Source organism: Chiloscyllium plagiosum, unplaced genomic scaffold (assembly GCF_037043375.1).
Source record: "Chiloscyllium plagiosum isolate Xiang-an unplaced genomic scaffold, Cpla_swu_hap1 HiC_scaffold_7, whole genome shotgun sequence".
Classification (NCBI taxonomy): Eukaryota; Metazoa; Chordata; class Chondrichthyes; order Orectolobiformes; family Hemiscylliidae; genus Chiloscyllium; species Chiloscyllium plagiosum.
Genome location: NW_028270145.1, coordinates 45,556,325 through 45,564,468, shown reverse-complemented (window position 1 = coordinate 45,564,468; position 8,144 = coordinate 45,556,325). Strand labels below are relative to the sequence as shown.

The window sequence follows — 8,144 nt, the reverse complement described above, 5'->3', positions numbered from 1 at the left end:
TAGGGAGATGGATCTGGATGAGATGCTCATCGGATGGTTGGTGTGGGCAGAATGGGCAGAACAGCCTGTTTTCACACTCTACGGGTTCTATGACGATAAAACTAGCTTCAGTCAATTCAGCTTTGCAGAAGGAATTGAGTCCTCTTCAACTGAACTTTGGCATTTGGAATGACGAAAGAGAAGGATGGGCAAAAGTGAGGACTGTAGATGCTGGAGATAGAGAGTGTAGTGTTAGAAAAGCACAGCAGGTCAGGCAAGATCCAAGGAGCAAGAGAGTCCACATTTCAGGCAAAAGGCCTTCATCAGGAATGAGGCCACAGAGAAAGATGATTTAATGGTAAGTTGCATTTCATTCTTATTAGTCACACTGCTCAAATGTTATTCATTGGCTGAAATTCTGGTTATAAGCCACTCCTGTTGCCAATGCAGCACACCTTTTTGCTTACTGATGTTTGCTGACATCCAGGTAACTCATACCCTCCTCCTGCTGCTTACACTGCGTCAGACATTGTTAAGTTCTGATGGTGTTCATGTCCTTGATTCACTGTTCTGTTACTCCTGCTCTTAGTCAAACAATAATAGGCTCAATGGTACTCCTACTGCATTCATTGAAAGGCTTCTCGATTTTATTTTCACTGTCTTCTACTCTGATTCTACCTATTTCATGCACAGTCTCTTCAGTTGTGGAAACAAATGCAATGGGTAAAGATATAACTCAGAACTTTTAATATTTTTATCAATTGCTTAAAACAAGTCAGTTATCATTTTTAAAATACATCTTTCATATCAAGCCAAATGGAATATAACTTCAGTCTGGTTTATCTGTTACTTCTCCTTCATACTTTTTAAATTTAGCAGAGTCCTTAAATTCAATGAGAAAATGGATGCATGTTTTTTTCCCCCCCAATTAATTAACTAGTAGCTCCTACCATGTCAGTGCGTTTGTGCAGGACGTCTCCTGGCATGTAATCTCAGATCAGCAAAAATTAACATCTTCCAGGCCGTTCTATAATATTCTGAGACCACTAGGGATGCTGATGGTTTCCAAAAATTGGGTATGTGTACTGCCAATGGCAGCTCCCAAATAAATTTGCAAGTGTCGTTGAAACTGCCCATCAGAGTCCAATTTTACTCTTGAGCACTTCAATACTTTGTTTTTAGTTTAGATGTCCAGCATCCGCAGCGCTTTGTCAGATGTTCAGTTACCTTTTTGGAAAATGGAGTTGAAACTCTTGGGCACAAACTTGTAGTAGCGTGTATTTTAAAAAAAAGTTCTTTGAAAACTGAGTGATAGCCTTCGTCATGCAATCGATTATCATCATCAGTTTTGTTTTATTGAAATGCAGTTTTTTTTTCATTTTAACTTTTAATTAAAATAAACATCTGAATTAATGCAATTTAATGATTTTAAAGACAAATTTGGGAATTCAATTTAATATGGTGCAAATGAAAAGTTGTAGCAAATTTTAAAATAGAACAGATGTGATTTTCCCTGGCGGCCATACCCATAATTAATCATTTATATAAACGTTTATACAATTTAGCGATTCTGTTTACCTTTATGAAGTTCCAGTCAGCAGTATTTTTTGATGTTATAATCTAAACTCTCTGACAGATACTCTGAAGAAAGGATTCATTCAACAAAAAGATTTATATCCAAGTTAAAGAAAGTAGGTAAGAATATCTTAAGTTCAGATCCAGCATCGACCTTCCAGCGATTAACTATCGCACCTTTTATGTATAAGATCGTACTTTGAGTCCAAACAGCTCAAATGTAAGGGCTACAGATCCTTCTGATTTTTGTGTTTCGGAAACAGTATAATCCGTTTTCTCAGCACGAGAATATTTAAAGAAAACATATTTTTGTACTGTTCATAGACAGACAATAAACATGCAGGCTCGGTTTAAACTTGACTTTGAATTCATAAACCCATTAATTCTCAAACAAATGTATGCCTATTAACATGATGATAGAAGACAGGATGTAATTAAGTGCCCAAACAAACAACGATCTGAAAACTTGCCTTTATTTCTGCATCTTTTCACCTTGAAAAAACAACTATTCCTCATCATGGTTTTATTTTGTGAACCGGACTGGGTGAGTTAAATATTTTAAAGACCATTGTTTATGATGTTTTAAAGTGCTCTATTTGAGTTTATCAGGAAACCGATTTAGGTTTAGAATTTATAGCAACTGGGAACACGGGTTTGTATTTCTTATCCCGAGCGGATGCAACCTTTCATTGTTCTGAGTTGGTTCTACTGTTTTAATACACCCATTGATTCACCATCCTCAGAATCACACGGAGTTAACACTAACAGGCACTAATTCAACATGAATGCAAGAAATCACAGCCTAATAGTGAAAGCACGTCTGAAAGTGAGTAACGTCCCTGACAGAGGAACAATATTACTTAATAGCAATACGTGTCAATCCTATAAAAAGTAAATTTATGACGATTTAATATTAGTTATCGTACTTAAATATAAATCCTATCAGATCAGATTTTCCTCTGCCGCAATTTTCCCTACCTAGCAAAATCTATCCTTGTGAAGCTGACATTTTAGACAGCGAAACATGATTTGTTTACAAAACGTCAACATCTTTGTTCCTGGCGAACTACAAAAAAGTTCAGAAATTGGATTTAAGTCTAAAAGGTCAACACTCTTGTCACCAGTAACTTTTTCAATAATGGCAAGTAGTTTGATACAGCCGTCCACCAACCCCTGAGCTCTGCGGCGGTGTAAGGGGATATTTCTATCCTGGGCCATTGGCTTCTGTTGATGCCCACTGTACTGACTGGACGCTGAGATTGAACTCTCGCTGCTGTTGCTGTGACAGGCTCAAAGAGCTGCCGGCCCGGGAAAGCTTTGTTTTAGGGAGTGTTTACAGAGAAAAGAAAAACGGAAGCGGAAGTACTCCAATAAGTTGGGCAAGTTTAGTGAGATCGATTGTGAATTTCCCACTAAAAACGCAGGGAGACTCGGTCTGATGCGGTAGGAAGTTCGTAATTTCCCTATTTCACTTGTTATTTGTGAGCAAATGTTTTATGTGTGAAGTTGGAGTAAATACCAAAACAGCACAACCGCTAGGACTCAACAGATAGACACGTTCACGGAGAGAGAAAGAGCGAGAGGAGGGAGGGAAAGTTGCTCTCTGAGAGCAACGGTGGTTGGCAGACGATAAGTGTGTGTATGGGGGGGATAGAGTAAGCAAGCAAGAAAGAAAGTGTCTGAGTGAAGGAGAAAAAGTGAGAGTGTGGGAGGGAGTGGTGTGTGTTTGTGTGCGGGAGAGAAGTCTGAGTATGTGAGAAGGGGAGAGAGAGTGTAATTGTGAAGGGGAGAGAGAAGAGTTTGTGTATGTGTGAGGGAGAGGGGATGTGTGTATCTCTGTGGGGGAGAGAAAACGGAGTGTGTCTGTGTGAGGCAAGAGAAAAAAATCTCGAAGCAGAAGAAATGGAGTGGAGACATGGAAACAGGAGAGTGGGAAAACTGAGAAGTGGACACTGAACCATACAGAGCGAAAGCAAACAAAAGGGAAGTTTTCACTTCTTGTGAAGAGGGTAAGAACCTGCGAAGTGAGGGGGCACAATAACCAGGAAATGAAAATTTGAGATGGAAGAGAAATTGAGAGTTGTGGAAAGGGAGATGAAAGAGGGAAACTGAGAAAAACTTTGGAGGGCTTGAAAACTAAGGAAATAGTTAAGAAAATATCAGTAAGAGATCAGTGTTAGGGACAGTGAGAAAACGGAAGAATTGGGGAAGGTGAGAATAAAATAAGGGACAAGAGAGAAATGTGTTGATTGAGTTGGAGACAGCTAATGAATGGGACAGAAGAGAAATTGGAATGTGAGGTAAAGTTGGCAGGGAAGTCTGAAGTGGGAAGAGGGAGAGTGAATAGGCTGGAGCCACAAAAATTCTGATCTAGGGTGAGGTGCATATATATGTGATGCTGGAGGAGGGCATGAGGTGGGAATGGGTGAGGGCATCGTAAAACTAAAGGCAAGAATGGACATTTAAAATTTGTCATTGGAAGAATAAAGATTCATTGTAGGTCACTTAGGATGAAGGTGTTGGATCAGTTGTTTTGAAATGGGATGGGGGATAAGGACATCAGAATTTCACAGTACAGTGAGTGGAAAGCATGAGAAGTGGTGGATATAGTCGAGTCTGAAGGTGACTAATGCATGATGAAGGTGTTGGTAGCAGGTGACCTTTGAGTAAGGGTTCGACTTTTAGTTAAAAGATTAAGAACAAGCGAAAGGAAGGAGATTTAGAGGGGATTTGAGGAATTTGTTTTCACCCAGAGGGTGGTAGGAATCTGGAAAGCACTGGATGAGAGGGTAGTTGAGCTGGGTAACCTCACAAACTTTAAAAGTTTGAATATCATTACATTCCAGGCTATGGACCTTGTGCAGAAGAAAGTGAGGACTGCAGATGCTGGAGACCAGAGCTGAAAAATGTGGTGCTGGAAAAACACAGCAGGCCAGACAGCATCCGAGGAGCAGGAGAATCGACGTTTCGGGATAAGCCCTTCATCAGGAATCTTCAGGAAGGGCTTATGCCCGAAACATCGATTCTCCTGCTCCTTGGATGCTGCCTGACCTGTTGTGTTTTTCCAGCACCACATTCTTCAACTATGGACCTTGTGCGGACAAGTGTAGGTAGTAGTGTACGTTTGGCAGATCAGGCTTGATGGGCCAAATGCTCTCCTGTACTGTATGATTCTAGAAGTTTTAGAGGTGGAAGTAACTGTATTTTGTTAGGCATTAGGCCCCAGCTCAGGTCTGAAAAACATTCTGATGGTGTAAAGGATTTGCATAAGCCAGAAGGTCCACTGCTTTTTATCACTTATATAAATGATTTGGATGTGAACATAGGTGGTACAGTTAGTAAGTTTACAGATGACACCAAAATTGAGGTGTAGTGGACAGCGAAGAAGATTACCTCAGAGATCGATAGGCCAATGGGCTGAGGAGTGGCAGATGGAGTTTAATTTAGATAAATGTGAGGTGCTACGTTTTGGAAAGGCAAATCAGATAAGGACTTATACACTTCATGGTAAGGTCCTAGGGCGTGTTGCTGAATAAAGAGACCTTGGGAGTGCAGGTTCATAGTTCCTTGGAAGTGAAGTTGCAGGTAGATAGGATAGAAGATATTTGGTATGCTTTCCTTTATTGGTCAGAGCATTGAGTATAGGATTTGAGAGGTCATATTGTGGAGGTACAGGACATTGGTTAGGCCACTCTTTGGAATATTACGAGCAATTCTGGTCTCCTTCCTATCAGAAGGATATTGTGAAACTTGAAAAGGTTCAGAAAAGATTTATAAGGACGTAGCCAGGGTTGGAGGATTTGAGCTATAGGGAGAGGATGAGTAGGCTGGGGTTGTTTACGCTGGAGTGTCGGAGGCTGAGGGGTGATCTTTTGGAGGTTTATAAAATGAAAAGGGGCATGGATAGGATGAATAAACAAGATCTTTTCCCTGGTGTGGGAGAGTCCTGAACTAGAGGGCATAGGTTTAGGGTGAGAGGGGCATGATATAAAAGGGACCTGCGGGGCAATTTTAAGGGGAGGAAAGTTATGATAGTGTGAAGAGTGCTGAGAAGAGGGTAAAATAGATTACTGGGGAAGATATTGTGATGGAAGGAGAGAAAGCTGGAGGAAGAATGACATACTGGGAAGGATAAAGGAAGCTGAGTGATGTAATGAAGAGTGAACTAAATCTGTGTGGGAAGGTCTTAGTGTATAGTGGGAAGGAGAAATGTGAACTTGGAGCCTGAGGAAAAGGGGATCAATGGAAGATAGCGAGAGACTGACTGCCGGATTCCAACAACAAAACCTCAGCACGACTGCAGCTAGTACAGAAATGAGGGTATGAATTAACTTTACCCAGGAGTAAGGCAAAGTTTTAATGTTGTTGTCTTAGATTATTTCGTCTTCATATTGGTTGCAGTATAAAACCAATATGTGTGCACCTAGTTACTTATGTATACAAAATTCACCAGATGGAACAATTCCTTTGCTTTAAATGCTACAATATGTCAGACTAGGATACCAATGAACAAAACTCTATACATTTTAAATGGTCTTTGAACAGACCTCTCAAATATTAATTCTGATCTCTCTGCACCTTCTCTGTGGCAGTAACCCTGTATTCTGCATTTTGTTCTGCTACCCTGATGCACTTTGTATGGTCTGATCTGCCTGTATAGCACACAAAACAACACTTCACTGTAACTTGGTACATGTGGCAACAGTAAATCAAACTCAAATGCATTTGTTTGCATGCACATGTCGAACTCTGCTTCGCTTGAATATATTGCAGTGTGAGTATAGCTCAGTGCTGTTCCCTTGGATGTAATATTTACACAAGACAGATTGGAAATAACATTTTATGCAAAAGCATTTAAACATTAGAATAATTTGTCTCAATTGGTTGAGGAAGCTGGTTTAATTTTCATCAGATAAACACTTTTTAAACAAAGGTTGTTAATGGTGATACAGGGCAGGAGAAAGCTGTGTTAATGCACTAATACTGCCATTGACCAAATGATGTCCTTACATATGGAAATCTTGTGAAGTAAGTGGTCTTGATCAAATGCAACACCAGTGTTCAGCCTCTTAGTGTGCAATAACATTTTGCTTATTGTTTGGAGAAATATACTGTAGATAAATAATCTCTTTAGATTGTGTTGTAAATGGAAAACCCATACTTTGTTGTAGCACAAAACATAAATATATCTATATCCATATGAAGGACAGTGAAACAGTGATATTCCAATTAAATTTCCATCCATCAGTTTTTGGGAGAGCACAGAGCTAGAGAATTCCATTGTGGTATGTGACAATTGGCCATAGGAATAATTGATTTAACTGTAAGATTACTTCATCTTCTCGCTACAGTATATGGTTAGAATTGGAATTTAATTATTCCAGACAAAAATGCTTTCATAGCAAATTTGCAAACCAAGTTATTTTTAAAAAATAGAGATTCAATCCAGTGGTTTCTTATATTAGTTATAGCTGAAATGTATTTTTATATGTCTACATTTAAGCTTGTAATTTGGTATATCGCTCTTTCTGTACTTCTGTCCTCAATTGAGATGTCAACTTTGAAGATATGAATGCTATAAAATACATTAATGTAGTAAGAGATTGAAGGTTCAGTCCATTAATATGCTTGTTAAAACTATATGGCATGTGCTTAGTTTTAGTATAGTCACTGGGCCTTTGCAACCTATTATTTTCATTGATTTTAAAATGACTCAACCTTTCAATCATGGGCTGCAATAAAAGTTGGAATGATAAACCAGTAGCAATTTAGTTTGTTTTTCTTTTTAGATTAGAAGTGTTTGGAAATATTTTATTAAAATGAAAGCATAGAAATGTTGTAGATCCCAAATGTCAGCCTTAACTCTGATGTGTAAATGTATCTGGTAGTGAGATAGATCATAACTTATTGTTTGCTATTCAGTGTATTAACATCTTGCACTGTTGGTGAAGTGGCATTCATTGTTTGTACTTTTTGAAATTTGGCTTTAAAATATTATGACCAGTGTAGGTGTTTCTACCAGACATGATTTGTAGATGAGATTTATAAGCTAGAAATTTTTAAAAAAGATTTAGATAATTTTATTTCATTTATGCTTGAATAATTTAAAATTTAATTTTGTAACATTAATATTTTACATGTCAAGTAGTTGATCTCCACTAATTAATAGTCAGAAATATAAGTCCGTTAACAACTTGAGGTTGTACATCAACTTTACAGGGCAATTAAGTTAGTCATGGACAAAAGGAAGAAGTTTTTTTGTTTTCCTCTTTTAGTCTGTTACAGAGGTGAATTTTAATTTTAAAATTTTGTTTTATTTCTTTACCTTTTGAAATACACATGGTGTGTTCCACCCACTTTGTTTGTGGAGTCAATTCTTTAAAGACTCATAACAAACTTTGTTTTGCACTAAATCAGAAGGGACGGTTTATTTCAAACATTATACCTAGGAATTATTCACAACATTTGTACCCAAATGCTGACATGGAAGAATGATGAGAAAAGATGGGGGAAAATAATTATAATTATGAATTCCTTAAAAATCAAAGATTAATTCATGTGAAATAGAATCTGGTAAGTCATTATTCATT

General features: G+C 38.2%; 1 protein-coding gene across 5 annotated transcripts in view; it reads left to right on the top strand.

Moving 5' to 3' along the window:
* Positions 1–2,896: 2,896 nt before the first annotated feature.
* Positions 2,897–8,144, top strand: part of itprid2 (ITPR interacting domain containing 2) — a 158,234-nt gene continuing 152,986 nt past the window's right edge. For 2 of the 5 annotated variants that reach the window (XM_087988967.1, XM_043693468.2), the window contains exon 1: positions 2,974–2,997. The gene's annotated coding sequence lies outside the window, so the exon portion shown is untranslated. Of the gene's footprint in view, positions 2,998–3,326; positions 3,564–5,617; positions 5,875–8,144 lie in introns of those variants that run through there. The other 3 variants (XM_043693469.2, XM_043693470.2, XM_087988968.1) reach the window with 3 other exon arrangements.